Genomic DNA, 20,363 nt, shown 5'->3' with positions numbered 1-20,363 from the left:
CCCTTTGCTTTTCTTTTTTCTTTTTTCTTTTCTTTCTTTCTTTCTTTTTTTTCTATTTAGGTCACATATGCCAATCTAATAATTTGGGGCACAGATCCACAAATAAGACAGAGCATGTGGCATTTGTCTCCTTTCCGGTCATTAGTCAGGAAGTCCAGGAGACTTTAAAACCAATATGAGCTGTTGCCACTACCCTTGGCTGCCTCTAAGAACTTGTTGACAAGGCCCTATTGATGATACCACACACTTTGGACACAGGACTTGGAGAAATCAAATTGCAATTGACCTGGAAGATCTCATACTATCGGATGTTATACAAGCTGCCAAGAGAGAAAAGCGATCAATAGTTCTTCCCCACTGTAACTATGGACCAGGGCAGTGGCCAGACTGACTACTGTCAGTGATGTAACAGTGGTACTAAAATCTTGGGTGTAACTATCGGCTTTCCAATTGGACTGAAGGGACATTCAATAGGAGGGAACGTGTGCCTTGAATGATAAACATAGCCAGTTATTCATGGCAAGTGTTATATTTCAGTTTCCTCCACGAATAAAACGTAATAGCTAAGAGGGACCCTCCTTAAGATACAGAATGTGAAAGGAAGGTGAACTATTCCACCCTGCAGGGAGCTTCTTCCTTGAGCTTCTGGCATAAGCAACAGTATAGCCCCAGAAAATCCCTGAAACTGGCCAGATTCAGTAGGCTCTCCACTCCCTTGGAAGGAAGTAATAAGCCATGTTTTCAGCCAAGCAAAACTTCTAGAAGAAGCAGAAACCCAACTGAGCTGACTGAAAGAGACTTAAACTGGATGGATCACTTAAAACTGGCACTCTCCAAATTGTTCAGCTGCTTGCATTTTGTGCAGTAGAACTAAGTCCCAGCTTCTGTGAGCTCTCGCTTTTGCTGGGGTGGTAGGCTTTGGTGATTCTGTAGTTTTTAAGTCAATTCTGCTACTCTAAGTAATTGCTCACCCATATTCTCATTGATAATCCCAAGAAAACTCATTGGTTCCTCGTTGCAATTTGGTGACTTCCTTACTTTGATTGACCAATCATCAGTTCCTTATCATGTTTCCCCTAAAATAGTGTGGAGCAACAGTTGGAGAGGCCACAGACCCCAGAAGAGAACATACTGATACCATTCTCCAAACTCTGTATAGTTTCTAGCTGTATTCAAAATATTCTTATGCCAAGAAACATATGTGCTCTCCCCCCTTGTCCTACTTGCTTTTTATTGACGTTATTAAGACAATGACCAAAAGCAACTCAGGAGGTAAAAGGTTTGTTTGGTTTAAATATCTCAATCACAGTCCATCAGTGAGGGAAGTCAAGGAAGGGACTCAAGCATGATGGGAACTTAGGAGCAGAAACTGTGGAGGCTGCTTACTCCCCAAGGCTTGCTCAGCTTACTTTCTTAGACAATCAAGGACCACCTGCCCATGGGAGAGGCTACCCACAGTGGGCTGGGCCCTCCCACAGCAATCATTAATCAAGAAAACACCCCAGAAGCTTTCCTACAGGCCAAACTGGTGGAGGAATTTTCTCAATTAAGGTTCCCTCTTCTCAGTGGACACTAGCTGCTGTCAAGTTGGCAAAACAAAAAACAACCAAACCACCGAACAAAACCCAAAGAACTTATCAGCATTCCCCATCTCAAAGAGGCTTCTTTTTGCAGCAGATAAAGACTATTACAAAGATTGATAACTGGTCAAGATGAAGAGTCTAGATGACCTTGGGGTACCAAGCCCTAGTTGGTACATCTACAACACAACCCTTATTTATACCCAAGGCTTGGGGAATATCACAGTGACAGGAAGATTGTAAGATCCAGGGAACTAGGATGTTTGTTATAAGATAGTGTCTTCTAGACATCACAGGGTGCTGTACCCAAGAAATAGCAACAATATTGTTGCCTACATGACACCTGCATAAGTTGACAAGTCAGTATGAAGGAAATAAATTTTCATAAGGCCCCACCCTGAGCTAAAGAGCTACAGGCAATAAATAGCTGCTGAGGTAGAGAAAATAATTTTTCTCCATGATTGAGTCCCCTGCTAGGTTTTCCATCTCATGTGGTCAGCCCAACATTCATATACATATGAGCAACTCAGTAGGTCTCTCTCTCTCTCTCTCTCTCTCTCTCTCTCTCTCTCTCTCTCTCTCTCTCTGTGTGTGTGTGTGTGTGTGTGTGTGTGTGTGTGTGTGTAAAACAATAGTAATTATAGACGAGAAGATCTTAAATTTGAGGGTCAATAGTGACACTGGAATAGTTGAAAGATGGAGATGTGCACATTATGTATAGTATTCCAGTCATGTATAAAGTTCTCAAAAATATTATTTTAATGGTAGGTCTTATTTTAATCTTTTTGCTGAAAGCATAAGAATGAACCTTTCCCTTCAATGTATCCAAAGTTAAGTTAGCTGCTCTTAGTGAATGTGTACTGAAAAGCTAGCTCTTAATAAGGGAAATTAGTGTAAGATACGGCTTTGCCGACACTGTGGTTAGGACAAAACGGCAACCAACAGATTGGGAAAAGATCTTTACCAATCCTACAACAGATAGAGGGCTGGCTTATATCCAAAATATACAAAGAACTCAAGAAGTTAGACAGCAGGGAGACAAATAACCCTATTAAAAAATGGGGTTCAGAGCTAAACAAAGAATTCACAGCTGAGGAATGCCGAATGGCTGAGAAACACCTAAAGAAATGTTCAACATCTTTAGTCATAAGGGAAATGCAAATCAAAACAACCCTGAGATTTCACCTCACACCAGTAAGAATGGCTAAGATCAAAAACTCAGGTGACAGCAAATGCTGGCGAGGATGTGGAGAAAGGGGAACACTCCTCCATTGTTGGTGGGATTGCAGACTGGTACAACCATTCTGAAATCAGTCTGGAGGTTCCTCAGAAAATTGGACATTGAACTGCCTGAGGATCCAGCTATACCTCTCTTGGGCATATACCCAAAAAGATGCCCCAACATATAAAAAAAGACACGTGCTCCACTATGTTCATCGCAGCCTTATTTATAATAGCCAGAAGCTGGAAAGAACCCAGATGCCCTTCAACAGAGGAATGGATACAGAAAATGTGGTACATCTACACAATGGAATATTACTCAGCTATCAAAAAACAATGACTTTAGGAAATTCGTAGGCAAATGGTTGGAACTGGAAAATATCATCCTGAGTGAGCTAACCCAATCACAGAAAGGCATACATGGTATGTACTCATTGATAAGTGGCTATTAGCCCAAATGCTTGAATTACCCTAGATGCCTAGAACAAATGAAACTCAAGACGGATGATCAAAATGTGAATGCAGATCGCTCCTGAGAGACACAGCCAGAATACAGCAAATACAGAGGCGTATGCCAGCAGGAAACCACTGAACTGAGAACAGGACCCCTGTTGAAGGAATCAAAGAAAGAACTGGAAGAGCTTGAAGGAGCTCGAGACCCCATATGTACAGCAACGCCAACCAACCAGAGCTTCCAGGGACTAAGCCACTACCCAAAGACTATACATGGACTGACCCTGGACTCTGACCTCATAGGTAGCAATGAATATCCTAGTAAGAGCACCAGTGGAAGGGGAAGCCCTGGGTCCTGCTAAGACTGAACCCCAGTGAACTAGACTGTTGGGGAGAGGGCAGCAATGGGGGAGGGTTGGGAGGAACACCCATAAGGAAGGGGAGGGGGGGGATGTTTGCCCGGAAACCGGAAAGGAATAACACTAAATGTATATAAGAAATACTCAAGTTAATAAAAAAAAAAAAAAAAAGATACAGCTTTGCCACAAACATCATAATAATAAGACAATATTGAAGTGACTATTTAGGCATATACTACCTACAAGTATCTCTATATCTCTATACTTTAGAGATAATCCTGATTAAAATATTTCCTTTACAGTCCACACTGAAGAAATTAATATGCATGATCAAACAAAGCAAGGGACATTTTGAAACAGTAGCTAGTGCCACTAATCAGCAAAGGGGAAGGGACAGAAATTGATGCACCTGGTCCTTTTAGACCACAGGTCTGAAGATGATTCTGGTCAATTGAAATCTGAGCTAAAGGTTTTGGAAGAGAATAATCTAATGGTCGGAAGATGGAGGGTGAGATCATCCTACCAGCAGCAGGGCTGAAGTTCAGAAAATGCAAAGGCTCTGAAGAGATGCCTAAATGCCATAAGAAAGCAAAGGTGGTGGAGGGGCGCCTAATTATGTAGGAAGATGGGCAATTAGGCATATCATGTTGGAGGACAGTGTAGACAATAACAATGGATGCATTTTATCCTGCTTGTAAGAGGAAGTCTTTCCCAGGTGCCAAGGAAATGGCATGATCTCATTAAAACCAGAGTGAGATGACTTACGGTTGAGTAGAGAACGGGTTTGAGAGTGGCGAGATCAGCAGGGCCGAGTCAAAAGACTCTCTGGGAACTCTCTTGAGAAGCAAGGCATGGCAATGCCTATACTGGGGTCCAAGGTGGATGGATAAAGATGGACGTGAGCTACTTCCAAGCATCCATATGGAGGCTCTTTCTGATGAATTAAAAAGGGAAAGAGGAAGAGATGCTAGATTGACTCCTAGATTTGAGGCTTTGAATGGTGTTTACCAGTAGGGGGATGCACAGAGGCCAAGTCGAAGGCAGAAAGCATGAGGTCTTCATGAAGTTCTGGTTCCCAGGTAACTTAAGGCACTCACAGTGGAAAACTTTGAAGAACAAGCCAGGGTTAGTGAGAATAATTCTGGACACGTTGGAATCGAAACGGCATATTTCAAAATAAGATTGAATGACATCACTGTATTAATTACTCTCGTCACTGATAGAACAAAGTATCTGACTTAAAAAAAATAAGGAGAGGAAGGTTTATTTTTGTCTCAGAGTTTGACTCATCACGGTGTGCAAGGAGTGAGGAAAGCAGCATGAGGTCATACTAAGTTAACAATAGGGTCTTTCTGAGACCTGGTGATGCATGCCGTGGAGCTCTGCCCAGGCTGCTCAGTCCTGACTCACGGCTGTTACTCCTGATGAGGGGCTGTGCCTCAGTTGCTGGAAAGACACCTCTGGAGCCCGAAGCAGAGATTTAGCAAATTTGAATCATGCTCACCAGCGGCAAAGCGAAGTCGCTGAAGAAGGTTTGTGTGGGTTTGATCAGGGGCACGAAGGAGAAGAATCTGAAAGTGAAAGGACCAGTGCTCATGCACCCCAAGACACTGAGACTCACTACCAGAGAAACACCTTGTGGTGAAGGTTCCAGATGAGGATCCACGAGTGACTCATTGATTTACATAGACCTTCTGAGATTGTTAAGAGATACCTTCTATCAGTACTGAGCTAGGAGTGGAGGTTGAAGTCACCATTGCAGATACCTAAGTCAACTGTTTAAATAAGTCGACCTAATTGTTAAAAAAAAAGAGATAACAATTAGGAAGCAGAGAAATATGAGCATTAGTATTCAGCTGGTGTTCTGGCTAGTTTTATGTTAAATTGACACAACTTCAAACAAACTAATCTGTAAGGACGGGACCTCAATTGAGAAAATGCTCCCATAAGATTCAGTTGTAGGACATTTTCTTAGTGATTTAGTGATAGTGGTGCTATCCCTGGGCTGGTAGTCTGAGATTCTTCTATAAGAAATCAGGCCGACACTACCTAAAGACTATACATGGACTGACCTTGGACTCTGACCTCATAGGTAGCAATGAATATCCTAGTAAGAGCACCAGTGGAAGGGAAGCCCTGGGTCCTGCTAAGACTGAACCCCAGTGAACTAGATTGTTGGGGGGGGCGGCAATGGGAGGAGGATGGTCATAAGGAAGGGGAGGGGAGGGATGTTTCTGAAAGAAAGGGAATAACACTAAAAATGTATATAAGAAATACTCAAGTTAATAAAAAAAAAAAAAAAAAGAAAAAGAAATCAGGCCGAGCAAATCATGAAGAGCAAACCTGTAAGCAGCAACCCCTTCACAGCCTATGCATCAGGCCCTGCCTCCAGATTCCTGCCGTGACTGAATTCCTGTCCTGACTTCCTTCAATGATGATCTACAGTGTGGAAGTGCAAGCCAAATAAACCCTTTCCTCCCCAGTTTGTTTTTGGTTATGTGTTTCATTGCAGCAAGAGTAAACCTAAGACAGCTGGCTTTCTTCTTCTATTTAGTTCCAGATCTCAACCCATGGAATGTTACTTTCCATAGACAGAGCGAGTTCTCTCATCTCAGCCTAATCTAGACCATCCTCACAGGCATGCCCAGAGGCTTACCAAGAAACTATGGTGGACTTAAGCATTCAATATAAAAACACTTTGATCGCCCAGTCAAAATGAGTTTGTTTAAATTCTAATTCAACATGCAGGTTGAGCTTTTGAATGTATAGTATTTATATGTTAGTATTTTGATCCACTGAATCATTACAGGCTCTCAATTCAATCTGATAGTACAAAGTGTCCCCCATTACTCTCCTCAGGGACCCGAGCCATTTCTGAACAGCCTCAAAGTTCCTGGATAGGGGGAATCACTCGCTTTGTAATACATGAAGTACTACGAGGTTTAGTTTGAAAATTTCCCCTACATAGGCATTTCCAGAGATTCCTGCAAATTCTACACAAAAGAGCACATGCTAGCTGACCATTTCCAACACCACTATGTACAGCTGCCACAGCTAAATTCCAATAGACAGTTTGGATAAGCACAAGTCCCATTCTTCAGACTACTAAAGACCCGAGTTCCTGAAGCAAAGTGCAGATCCATCAGAGCCTTTGTTGGCACACTGGACAGCTTGTCAATATATATTTTTAAATTCAACTAGCGGATGATCAAAGGATTAAAGAAATCTTGAACCCTAGGCAGAGTTGATCCTCTCAGAATGCCCTCAAGGGCCTGGTTTTGTAAATGAAGTCATGAAAAAAGGGTTTTAAAGCACCATTGTACCCAACTTGAGCTAGATTTTCCCCAGGACCAAGAACTGGCTCCCATTGGAGAGCCATCAGGGGACACGGGGATTAATACACAGTCCATGTGGCAACTACATATTTATCACTTACTCCATGTCTCCCTCATCTGTTTTGCCATTTGCTGATTACTTTGACTTTCAAAACCCAGAAAGAACACAAGCAGTCCTCAGGGGCAGAGATGCACAGACAGCTTTCCAATTTTGTTCTAAGATTCAAATGAGCTAACCCAAAACATCAAACCAGAATTCTCTTCTCAAAATGGTACTGGAATTAGAAAGGGGAAGGAGGAAAGGAAAGAGTTTTGGTTTTCTGAGGCTTTGAGTTTCACAGGAAAATGAGAAAACTCATTACCGTCTTTCCTAGCTCACACCAAACTCAGAATTTTGTATATTGATAGGCAAGAAACAAAGCTAAAATGTTCTACAAAAATGGACATAGCTGTGTTGGTGTGGTCACCATCCCAGCCTCAGAAGGCTACGGCAGGAGGATTATGAGTTCAAAAACAGCAAGAGCATGTTACAATTTCAACTATATCAACTACATCCGATGAAAATAGCAACATGGAAGATTTTTGAAGGGACAATATCCCTTCACCTTAAACCACCAAATATTGACATTTAATGTTAACGAAAAGTTAGCATATTGGACATTACATCATAGTGTGTAGAGGGTCGCAATAACATGCGCCACCACTAGATGGCGCTGGCTTCCACTGCGCCCCACGTGGAAGGCCAAGTCAGTCAAGATGGCGCCAACCTTCGCCACGCCAGCCGGCCACCCCTTCAGGAAGTTAACTGTGCGCATGTGCAAGAGTGCCTTCCTGCCAGGTCTTTGCCCATTCCGGGGCGTGTCTGATGAGATCATGAGTAAGCAACCAATCAGGTGTGGATGCCTGCCTGAGGGTTAAATAGGCGTGCCTGGCCGGTGCGCGGGGCTTCTCCATGAGATAGGAATAAAGTATCACTCATAGCAAGAATTTCTATGTCTCGCGTGCTTCTTGCCGGCGGAAAGTCTCGCGTGGGACAATAGTGAGCTTGAATACTGGGGTTTTCGTTTTAGATTAGGTTTGGAAGCCATTGGGATGATGAGGCAGGTAAAACCACGAGTCATGTAAGCTTGGAGAGGACCCAAGTTCCATTCTGATGCTTCCATTTCCACACTTAACAATATGCAGCTTGTTGATAGCACTAGGAGAGCGGGGTTGCCATAGCAGGCCACCATGTTTCCAGTGGCTTTTAGGACACCAATCCATAGTTTCTCTGGCGGCTGGAAGTCCAAGATATGGTGCTGGAGGTTTGGCTCTTTCTCAAGCCCCCTTCTGTTCCTCAGCTCATGCATCGGCTGCCTCCTTCCCTCATGGCCTTCCTGCAGACACCTCAATGTCTTTCTCCGAATGAAGATTCCAGTCATGCTGAAGTGAGTTCCCACTATAAGGGCTTCACTTTAGTTCAGAGACTTCTGTAGAAAACCTACTTGCATACTTAGTGACTTGCATATTCTCAGACCTGTTGGTGTAAGCATTTGGGATGGTCACAGTCCAGCTTATATAGGAGACCACATGCATGACTAGTATATTTTTCTTTATTAAAAGTGATGGCAACCCTTCATTCATAAATAAGGTAACAATGAACCTCATTCATTTCCCTAGACATTGTATAAAATTCTCAAACAAAACTGGGAACTTTGCAGTAAAGATACTGTGATGGCTAAAGAAAATCCTTTCTGTGCCAGTCATCCATCTCGATACCTAGTAGCCATTTGTTTCTTATTCAAGTTTCTGGACAGTAAGTTTCCAACAACACTGATTCCTTAAGCCCAACCCAGAAATGTGCAGTCATGGCCATTGCTTGTTGTGCTGTGACTAACTGCTGATTTTGGCTTCTGTAACCTGCTAACACAGACATTCAAAGACAATTTCAAGGTTGCCTTGCCGTCTATCCAGTCTTAGAAGAATGGAACAGCTCTTGTGGCTCCTTCACTCACCTCAGGGTGACAAGTCTCTGATTGGTTTAGAGACTGTGGCCCTGCTAGCAGCTTTCATAAATTTGGCTAATTATAATCTGAAATGAGTCTAGTGGTATTTTACCCCCAGTGGTCTCAAATTTCATAACAATAGCTTAGCTTTCTGCATCCTAGAGTCTTAAGAATAATGGCACCGCTGTCAGGAACCACACTAAATTCTCCTTAGATTCCTTATCCACCCTTTGAAAACCAACTTTAAACACCCCCAAAATCCTATATATGACTATCATAAAGACAGTGCAACACTTCTTTGAGAACCCACAGGTATGTGTCTTATTTTCTTCTGCTCTTTTTCGTTAAAAGCTTTGTGCTTAAGGCAATGTTAAAATATCTTCAGTAAACCCCAGCTCTGCTTCAAAATCTTAAATAAAAAGAGTAAAGTGTTCCTGAAGGTATGAATGGGTAAGGATAGTGTGTGTGTGTGTGTGTGTGTGTGTGTGTGTGTGTGTGTGTGTGTAAATGTAGATTTAGTCTCTTAAAAGAAAGAAATTGCTATTTGTGACAACTAGATGAGAATGCAAACACTATACCAAGTGGGAAAAAGACAGGCAGAGAAAGGCCAGTGCTGCCTGCATGATTAGCTCTGCTCCAAATTCTCTCTTCAGCAGCGTTTGGACTCACCGCAGGTCTAACTCCAATCATGGAAACTGGGAGCCAGTGTAAACTTTACTTACTCAGTTTGATTATCTTCCGGCATTTTCACCATAACAGAAAGCTGACTGACTGATCCACTGGCATGTACAAAAATCACATTCCTTTTTCCTTCAGTTGAAAGTTTGCAGGGCAGTTTCTCTGCCTAAGTGCCCCACACGCTCTGCACTCAGGCAGGAAACCTATCATTATCTCAGTCCGTTCATTACCGTGCTCTGCAGGGATCTAGTGCACCCCTGCTGGGAAGGTACTCCTGAATCAAGCAGGCACAGCCTTGGTCTTGCCTCTCTTCCTGGTGCAACCCAGTTCTGTCTTTGATATCTCCTCACTGCAGGCTCCGGGCTCTATAAATTCATTACTCATCTCTTCAGGCAATGAAAAAAAAAACATTTTGTTTCCCATTACATCAACAGCGGAAGGCTGACCCATGCCTCTAACCTCTCTTATGACACCCACACCACCCAGTCACTCCAGGTTGTCATTACAGCATTAGCCTCTGACTACCACTATTATCATTTCTACTCCTGGGAGACATTTGTCACTCTCCTGCTCCTCCTCTGAAAAAGAATACAGTTCAGGAGCCAAGGAGACCAGAAGCAATGTATAGATATGAATTCCTACTTTGCCACTTAAGTGTTTACGTCCCCTGGAAAGTTGTTAAGTTTATCAAGCCATGTTTGCTTCAGATAAAACAATCGGGTGAAATTTGTAACTAGTTCCCAGTTGTTATGAAAGACATTAGCTCGCACTGCTTCTACCACTGAGAGCTACAACCCCCACTACCATATGGTGCAAGTCTTAGACTCAGTTTCAACTCACAACTCCATTCCACCCAATAAATGCTAAAGTAATCTTGGGTAAATAGATACAGAGAACAGGTCTACAATTAAATGTTTACTAACAATAAATAATAAACTAATTCATCTTAAAGTAATTATCTTGTACACAGATAAATTTACCATTAACGATGGAAGCAAATTTGCAGGCTAATGAGATGAATATGTTTGTCTTTACATAAATAATGAAATATTAGATGAATAAGTGGTACCACAGGACACAATGCTTCTTCAAGGGTTTGGCAGAGTTGATCAATAGATCAATATTCTGATTGTGTAATGGACAATGACCCAAAGACAATTTTGTACCAATGCACACTACAACATGTAGAGGCAAGCTTCAGGGAATTTCAGAAACTGTTGGAGATCCCAAAGCTAAAATGTATTAATATTTTTAATAAAATTCAAACTAGCATATCAAATAATAATTTTATTTTATTTTTTCTTTTTCAAGACAGGATTTCTCCATGTAGTCCTGGCTGTCTTGGAACTCCCTCTTCAAACCATAATTTTAAAAGTCTAACCTAGTAAAATCTGAACTGATTTTGTATTTACGTACTGAGGAATGGTCACACGAGAGTAGTAACATTCTTCATTTTCTGCAATTATAGAGTGATGTTTCCGTAAGAGATGAACATTTTGTGTATTCATTTAAATGTTGCGGTTCCTGATGTGTAATAGTCTGGAGTCTGAGCTGTCATCCTTCAGGCAGTATTTGTTGTGTCGCATGCCACTGAGGTCATGCCCCGGGCAAAGTACACAGTTGTGTGTTCACATGCACGGCTACAGAGAAAACACACAGTACAACATGGGATGCACTGAGAAATCCCAGGGGTTCATGATGCATTTGGTTTCGAGTTAGTCCTTGGACAGCACATCATCAGAAATGTTTCACTATTGCTCATTTTTGTGTAATGCCCACATTTAGTTATGCATCACAAGCTACACCTTTAAAAACCTGTATCTACTCTACTAGTGCATGTTCATGACATGAAATTTACTGTGCAAAGCCTGCCATGCAATTGCTCGATTTCACTTTTATCCGCAATACTTGCTTTGTGACCCTTGGGACAAGTCTACTTACTTTGTTTTCCCTCCCTTTCATGCTTCAGTATCTTTAAGACAGTATCTCTTTACCGAGATGGGTTAGCAAACTTGCTGACCAGTGAGCTTTGGGGGGAACCTCCTGCCTCTGCCCCCAGCACTAAGGTTACAGAAGCACGCTGGCACATCTGGCTTTATGTGGGTCTTTAGTATCCCAACTGAGATCCTCATGCTTGCTTAGCAAGAATCTTACCCCGGGAGCCATCTCCGCAGCCCAGGACAGTTTGGTAAGGTCTACGTGACTTAGTGTTGTTATTTTCACAATAAGGTGTTGTAAGCAGTGGAGGGGATGACGCGTGTACATGCAGATTACACCACCAAGAGACCAAGGATGTTCTTGGTAACAGTGACTGCTACACTGTAACACTTTCCCAGGATCCGGCAAATGCATCCACCACGTACTTTCTGAGCGGCTGCCCAATGAGGTGCGATTCTGTCTTAGATTTGCTTTGATTTCCTTTTAGTAGCAAGGCCCACACAGAAAAGTGTTGCTCGATGAATGGCAACGATTGGGCTGCCTAATAGCGTCCCTTATCTGTAAAGGTGCACACCCTTCACATATAGTGTGATTGAAAAAGTTCCAGAATGGCTATTCTTCTTCGGATTATACGACATGGATTAGTTAAGGTAGTTATTGCTGTGGGTATCTGACAAAACAATGGGAAGGAGAGAGGGTTGGGGATGCAGTCCATCCTGGGTTAGAAGGTGTGGCTACAGGAGTCTGAGGCAACTGAATCACACTGCATCTCAGCGGGAAACAGAGCAGGATAAGTGCGCATGCTCAGTTAGTGCGCATGCTCAGTTCCCTTTTCATTTTTAATTCGGTCTGGGGCCTCGGCCCATAAAATGGGTCCCAAGTTAGGGCAGATCTTCCCCTTTCAGATAAACTAATCCAGAAACTCTCTAGCAGCCATGCCAGAGGTTAGTCTCCATAGCGATTGTGAATCTTGACAAGCTGACTGCATTCCCCATCAAACCAAACTTGATTGAATGGTGAGGTTACTCATTTCTGGCTCTACAATTACATCGATGGATGGGAAGCATCTAAATTTGTCTAATGTCATTTTCCCTTCTCTTCACCTGGAGAATATGAGTATCTGAAGAGTCTGAAACCACCTGTAGGGGGAGCAAACAATCCTTCAGTTTTGTATCAAGAAAGACTTGAAAAGATTTGGATTTGACTTGGAGTCAGTGTATATAATCAGCAATTATATTTCAGCTAATGAATCCCAGAGGTAAAGATCATTAACGTTCTGAAAATAAAATGGGTTCGGCATGGCACAGTCTTTCAGATCTTCTCTCGAGATAATTAGTAAATGCAAATATTTGTGAGTTGAACAGAGTGTTCAGCATTACATAAACTAGCAAAGAGCTATTGCCTCCACAAAAGAAACAGAAGACAGCTTCAAAAGTGTCTCAATCGTATGCTTCCCTCAAGTATGGGAGACATAATAAGAGTTCCAGATGAGTCCTTATTAACTGGCTCATTGCACTGAACCAGGGACAAGGGTCAAACAGTTGGGATTGCTTTTCTGCTGAATTGAAAATGCAATAAAAGAATGTCTTTGTCTACTTGATTGCATACGCATAATGTGCACACTCATTTATATCCTTATCTTCTTTCAATTTATATTCCTATATACCCCCTCTATCTGTATGTGTGTGAGTGTGTGTATATGTGTGTAAGTGTGTATGTGAGTGTGAGTGTGTGTGTGAGTGTGTGTGTGAGTGAATGTGTCTGTGGGAGTGTTGTAAGGCTGTGTGTCAGTGAATGTATGTGTGTATGTGTGTATGTGTGTGTGTGTGTGAGTGTGTGTGTGAGTGTGTGAGTGTGAGTGTGTGTGTGTGTGTGTGTGTTTGTGAGTGAATGTGTGTGTGTGTGTGTGTGTGTGTGTGTGTGCATGTGTGTGTGTGTGTGTGTGTCAGTGAATGTATGTGTGTATGTGTGTGAGTGTGTGAGTGTGTGTGAGTATGAGTGTGTGTGAGTGTGTGTGAGTATGAGTGTGTGTGAGAGTGTGTGTGTGAGTGTGTTTGTGTGTGAGTGTGAGTGAATGTGTGTGTGAGAGTGTGTGTGAGGCTGTGTCAGTGAATGTATATGTGTATGTGTGTGAGTGTGTGAGTGTGTGTGTGAGTGAGTATGTGTGTGTGTGAGTGTGAGTGAATTTGTTTGTGAGAGAGGGTGTGTGTGAGTGAATCTCTGTGTGTGAGTAAATGTGTCTGTGAGAGTGTGTGTGTATGTGTATGAGTGTGTGAGTGGATCTGTGTGTGTGAGTGTGTGAGTGAGTGTATGAGTGAATGTGTCTGAGAGTGTGTGTGTGTGTGAGTGAATGTGTATGAGAGTGTGTGTGAATGTGTGTGTGAATGTATGTGTGTGAGTGTGTGTGTGAGTGTGTGTATGGGTATGTGTAGGAGTGTGTGTAGGAGTGTGTGTGTGGTGTGTGTGTGTGTGTGTGTGTGTGTGTGTGTGTTTGTGTGTGTGTCTTTTGAATACAAACAGCCCCACTTTGGCCTGGGGTAATAGTTTTACTCAAACTAGTGAAAGTAATGCTAAGTATGTTCCTTTATCTTTTAATATCTTTTTGAGGAAAAAAAAATCCTGGTTGTATTTTTGACAATAAATTTTAAAGATGGACTTTCTGGCTTTATTTTGCCATGTTGTTATAGTTCATGAATTTAAGGTTAATTTTCTCCAGTGAACCTCTCCTTGAAACTAAATATGAAACAGATCACAGAAAAGCAGCTCAAACTACAACTTACCTCAAGTGTGGAAGTCTGGGCTCGCTTCTCTTCTCCCCTAGCATTCCAGAAACAGACAGGAAGGTTTTTCATGGAGCCCCAGGATCTGTGACACTGTGTTCCACTGGTTTTCCACATTCCTATGTGTCATTCCAAACTTTTACTTCTGTTCTCCCATGAGTCGTGTGGAAATCATCAATGATCCAGATGCACACTTGCCCCTTGGCCAATGCACCATGGTCCAAATCCTATGATCTGTGTTGGTAGCCAACGTTCTTAACTACTGAGCCACCTCACCAGGTCCTTTTTCTTTGTGTGTGTGTGTGTGTGTGTGTGTGTGTGTGTGTGTGTGTGTGTGTGTGTGTCTGTGTCTGTGTGTGTCTGTGTCTCTGTGTGTGTCTGTGTCTCTGTGTGTGTCTGTGTGAGTGTGTGTGTCTAGTTAAACACAGAAGTTCCTCATTGTTTCAACCATCTGACAGATTCATTTTATTTCAAACCTAATATTACTTCATGGGGAGGGTGCTTTAACACTGACTGGGTCTTTTCTCATGCCTACTAAATTACTGCCTTCAATGGTGAACCAAGCCAATTAGCTCTAGCGTCCTATGTTTCCCAAGTGACTCAGATCCACAGTGGGGCAGATCTGCTCCAAGGGTTCAAAACCCAAGCTACTGTCAACAGTGTGTCAAGATCAAGACCAGACACCAATAGAGTAGGCTTAATTTTTAACCCAGAAACCAGCTAATGGGTCCACAGACTCTGACCTCTTCTATCTTATGTCTAACTAACTAACTAACTAACTAACTAACTAACTAACTAACTAACTAACTTTCCCAAGCTCTCCTTTTTCAAAGTCATCCAGCTAGGCTGCCATCTGTACGCTATGCACAGCAGGACAATGTCTCTCCGGCAGGGCCTGTGAGCTCCTTCACGTCTTTTCCCTCTTGCCTTTCTGGCATTTCTGTATTGTTAGCAGAGGTCTGTATTGGATTTCTCAGCCACTGTTTCTGTCCTTTGACAGAATGAATGGAGAAAGAATAGGTTAGTTAGAAACTCTGGCCACAGCTGCTTTCCATGCTGGATTCTCGTCCTGAATTTTCAGGGATGTGATTTGCTTCCAGGGATAACGTTTTCTTTTGTGCTTAAGAACGCTCTTTATTACATTGTATAACTTTGTCAGCTGATAAAGTCAATGAACTTGTGCAGAAGATGATAAAGAGTCTGGGTGGAAGGAAATAGGATTACCTGGACCTTAGAGCTTGTTCACTGCTGTTTCCTCATCTATACTTGGCCTAAGAGCATAGACTTCATTCACATGAGGATTCTAAGTACCTAGAGCATTGGTTCTCAACTTACTAATGTTGCAAACGTGCAATGCTACTCCTTGGGTTATGATGACCCCCAACCATAAAAATTATTTCATTGCCATTTCAGAACTGTAAGTTTGTTACTGTTATGGGTCATAATGTAACTATCTGATATGTGACATTCAAAGGGGTCACAGCCCACAGAATGAGAATCACTGGTTAGAACATGTTTGCATGCCTTGCTAAACACGCTGATAAAACGTCTCACCTCAAATGAAAGCTACAATGGCCCATTGAGTACAGATAATTCTGCTTTAGCAGTGAGGAAGGTGATACCCATGGGTGCAGAGTAAATTGTATATATGATTGAAAAAGCCCATCTCACAGCAACGACTCACATCCCCATATTCCACCTGCCAAGCCCTGAACACAAACATTTTCCCTACTTGAAGGGAGTATGACAAGTGAGTTTGTGGTGAAGCTCAGCTACCCAACGGCTGTGACCCTTAGGACAGTCCTGGAGACACAGTGACCCAGTCTTCATATCCAAAGAGGGGGAAACATGGCTTACGGGACTTGTTCACCTTTAGTCCTCTTTAGCACTCAAAGCAGGAGCAGTGTATAAACTGTGAAGTGCAGCCAAATGGACAAGACTACCATTAGCTCACAAATGTCCCCTAGGAGAGAGCCTCTAGCCACTAAATGGTTGATCCTCACTATAAAAATATAGATGTGGTGCAAAGCTATGCTTTAAAAGTCGAAGGATTCTGTAACAAATATGACAGTATGGTTATAAGGAACGATCCCGGCTTTCAATAATTGAGTACCCAAGAACATTACTTGGAATGGTATAGAAACAAAAAATAATTATACTTGAAGGTAGTTTCATAAGAATATAGAAATAATCAGGCTGTACTTACTACTCAGGGAAGCACTGAAATGATTCCTATGATGTTGGCACTGCCTTTCTTGGGAATCATTCAGATAATGCTCTTTGTTTCCCTCAAAAAAATGTTCCTTATTAATTTTTCTAGTAAGGGACATAAGATGTATAGGATAATTTTAGAATCCAGGAACTGGGATTAATAGATTTTGGAGATTGGATAATTATCTTGGCATCTATGGTTAGAGACTGTGGAATCTCTGCTCGCTGGGTCTTTGCATAAATGTCAACTCCTCATGGAAACCCTCCTTGATTCCCCTCTTCCCTTAGCAAAGCTAGGCTGAATCGTTGTTCAGTACCAGTCCATCGTCCTTGCAGCACATGTCACAATGTGATTCTAGAGTACTTGTTGTTCGGTTACTCAGCACAACTGTCACCAGACTGCACAGTTCTTAACATAAATGGAAGTTTATTGGTTCGTTATGATTTTCTGAGAGGTTTGGCTATATGTAGGCATCCAGAATGGCAATATGGTAGGTTCCTATTTTTTTGATGAACCCACACATAATGCTAGAATGAAGAAAGAGCTATACTCTTTACAGAGGGATATCTGCTATCTAAGTTGGCGACATCTATTCCTCAGTGATCACTTGAACATTAATATCTTGATTAGGTCAGGTAGGGTCAGGGACTCTGGTGGCAGAGATAGTTTCCTTCGTATGCCCTTGATGTGTCTGTCACATCAGAATGCTCTCTATGCACTCCCTTGGGGATGCGGTCTTACTGTAGCTTTACCACCTGATGTTTACATGGGAAGATGGGAGAACTGATCCTCAAGGAGGACCCCCTGTCAAGGCCTAAGAGAATAAGCAAGTGGGTACTTCCTCTTTACCCCCTTTAAAAGTTGATTATTGGCAGACACTAGTGATGTCTAATCATCTCCAAAGCAATCATTAGAAATAGTCTAATAATATCCATTTTTCTTAAGCTGTCCCATAAGGCTACCAATTTATTATTTCTCAAAACAATATGATGACGACTGTATTTCTTCTGGTGTATATGTATAGAGGAAGACATATGTTTTCAAGGGAGTCGCACCCCCTGCCCCCCCGGTGAATCCGTAGTTCCATATTGGCAGGATTCCCACACTTCTCCCATTAGTGCCATTGCCCGTATCCTTCATGGCAGGAATCACACAGCACTGCACACATCCTCACACCAATCTCACTTGGCAATCACACAAAGCAACACTTAACTGCTGTGACTTGTTGGGAGGGATGCCCTTAAAACCCTCCATTATTGATGTTAATATCATAGTTGAGAGTTAAGTATGACTGGGTTCATGGAGAATCCCCAGCCAGCTACAGAAGACTAATACAAATCTGGTGGTCAGGATGATTAGTGATATGACAAACTTGTGACCTTTCTGAGAAACCAACATCCCGTTGACGTCAGCTGACCACAGGAGCCAGTGTCCTTGGCTTGCATAGATGTTTCCCACTCCCCCCTCCCTCTGTTACCCCTGCTATGGTATAAATTCATCCTTGGGGAAAAATAAAATTTGTCGCCTTGATCAAACTCTTGTCTTGGTGTCCTTCTTCATGTCTCTTGTCCCCCATTCTTTTCCAGGTAACCTCTGGATCCTCGTTGGCTGTCTTGTAGGATGGGACAGTGACTGGTATCCTCTCTTCTTTCTCCTGGTTAGATCACCCGAGCTTCCTTCTGAAAATCACAAAGCCTCTTTTCCCACAATCTCAGAGTGTAACCTTATTTGCTCCTGGACAAGGGATGGGCATCAAATAGCATATAGATACAGGGAAATCTCTGAGATGGAATAGAAAAATGGTGCTGTATAATCTACAGTCCACCACCCATACCAATCAGTGACTTATTCCAGTATTTTCTCACCATTTATTATGTGCCAACAATATATTTCCTGCCTCTATGGGATTTATATTCCATAGATAAACATATGGCATGCTGTGCCTGGTCCCGGATGTAAGTGTTGGAGACAGAAAGGAAGAGGGAAGAAATACAATGAGTGTAGGGTCTCCATGACATACAGAAGCCTCTTGAGAAGCTAATCTCAGTCATGGGAATTATCAGGTGAACAGTGCTCTAGGCCAAAGGGCAACAGAAAGTACTAGGGTCCTGAGAGATGGATAAGCTTTGTTGAAGGAAATCAAGTGGTTAATGCACATGCGTCAAGCATGTACATTTAGAGACATATCCAGGGTCCTGATAATACTGTAGGCCAAGATCAAGGCTGTTGGATTTTATATGTACTGCAACAGAAAATCATTAATGGGTTCAAGGAGAATAGTTGTGTTTCAGTTGTGTCTTTTAAAAATATTTCTTCTGGTTGCCTCATGCATAACAGCGCTGTGCTGAGGGTAAGAATTGAAACTGGGACAAAAGTGTCACTGCAAAGGTTCAGTTAGGATAGGAAGGCACCAATGTCCACACTGGACTTGAAAGGTACACAAAATCAGGATGCAGGCTGAAGTAATCAGGGAAAGGGTTTGCTGATGGACTAGATGTGGATCTGAGAGAACAGAGGTGGTACTGATATGTGCTTTGATTATAATATTTGGGGATAAAAAGCACATTAAAAAAAGACATTGGTGGAGCTTAGGGGGATACCAGAGAATTTTATTTGGCGAATATGAATCATGAAGGGCCAACTGTCCATTTAGCTGCAGAGACCACATGCCTCCACTTATGGAATGTGATATATATCTGAACGATACAGACAGTGGTTCCTTTTTGCCACTTCAGGTCACTGGAGCTGTTTCTCTGACTCAGCCTGCTTCTTTGCACTGTTGCTGAATCTTTACACTTAGATCCCGGCAGGAGCTCATCTTGTACACCTTTCTGTCGACTCAAATAAGTTTCCGTTTCATACAAGCAAGGCACTAAAATGAGGACGATGACTTCTAAGGCAAGAAAGAACAGAGGTGGGACTAGAGACCAGGCTTGAGTGTAAGAATCCTCGACCCAGAAGTCCAAACATCAAAGAGCTGTGCTCTGTGCCACATCCTCAGCAAGATGACTTCAAAGACTGGGCCATGGATGCTGCTCACAGTGACCACACCATGGCAAGAAATGGCTGGCAAGGGGCAAAGACTTCCAAGAGAAAAGGACATCTCTGCGGGAGAGCTATCTATCAGCTGCCATCATGGAAGTTCAGGGCACATGGCTCAGCGGCTGTCTGCTTCACTTTGCTAAAAGAGCACGGGGATGTTCACAGGTGGCCTCCGGCATAGTGTGCACACAACTTGGCACTCGGTTGACATCTCCTGACTGAACAGTTGGCTGGCAAGGAGAAGGAAAACGTCATTCTTTTTTACATTTATTTATTTGCTTTTCTGTGTGTGTGTGTGTGTGTGTGTGTGTGTGTGTGTGTGTGTGTGTGTGCACCAGAGGACAACTTTGGGTGTGGCTTTTTTAGGATATTTTATTTAATTATTTGACATGGACCTAAGACTTACTCTTTAGGCTAAACCAGCCAGCCAGCAGCCCCAGGAATTCCTCTGGCCCCACCCTCCTACTGCTGATATTGCAAGTGTATGCCCCCATGCAGACAGCCATTTTGACTCCCAGCACGTGAAATAATCTTTCCTCCCCTGTTAATTCTTCTTGACCTTTCTGAAAAAAAAAATAATGGTCCCTACTTTGGGGAAATCTTTTCTTATGAGTTTGAGGTTAAGCATAACTCCTTCCCCAAGGTCAGCCAGTGACGAGATGAAGTGACGTGTCAGGATGCCAGTAAGCTGAGTCTTACCTAAGCTCATAGAAGTGTTAAACACTGTCACACCATACACCGATGCTCACCATGCTGGACCCTAGGCTGAAGCAGAGGTTG

General features: G+C 42.6%; 1 protein-coding gene and 1 pseudogene across 1 annotated transcript in view; one reads left to right on the top strand and one right to left on the bottom strand.

Annotated features, from left to right (window-relative positions):
- Synpr (synaptoporin) overlaps window positions 1–20,363 on the bottom strand; it is a 324,758-nt gene that overhangs the window by 240,295 nt on the left and 64,100 nt on the right. The gene's annotated exons all lie outside the window — the stretch shown is intronic.
- Window positions 5,038–5,383, top strand: LOC116913855 (annotated as a pseudogene).

The sequence above is a fragment of the Rattus rattus genome, chromosome 12, assembly GCF_011064425.1.
Source record: "Rattus rattus isolate New Zealand chromosome 12, Rrattus_CSIRO_v1, whole genome shotgun sequence".
Taxonomy (NCBI): domain Eukaryota; kingdom Metazoa; phylum Chordata; class Mammalia; order Rodentia; family Muridae; genus Rattus; species Rattus rattus.
This window is presented reverse-complemented; position numbering and strand designations above follow the sequence as displayed.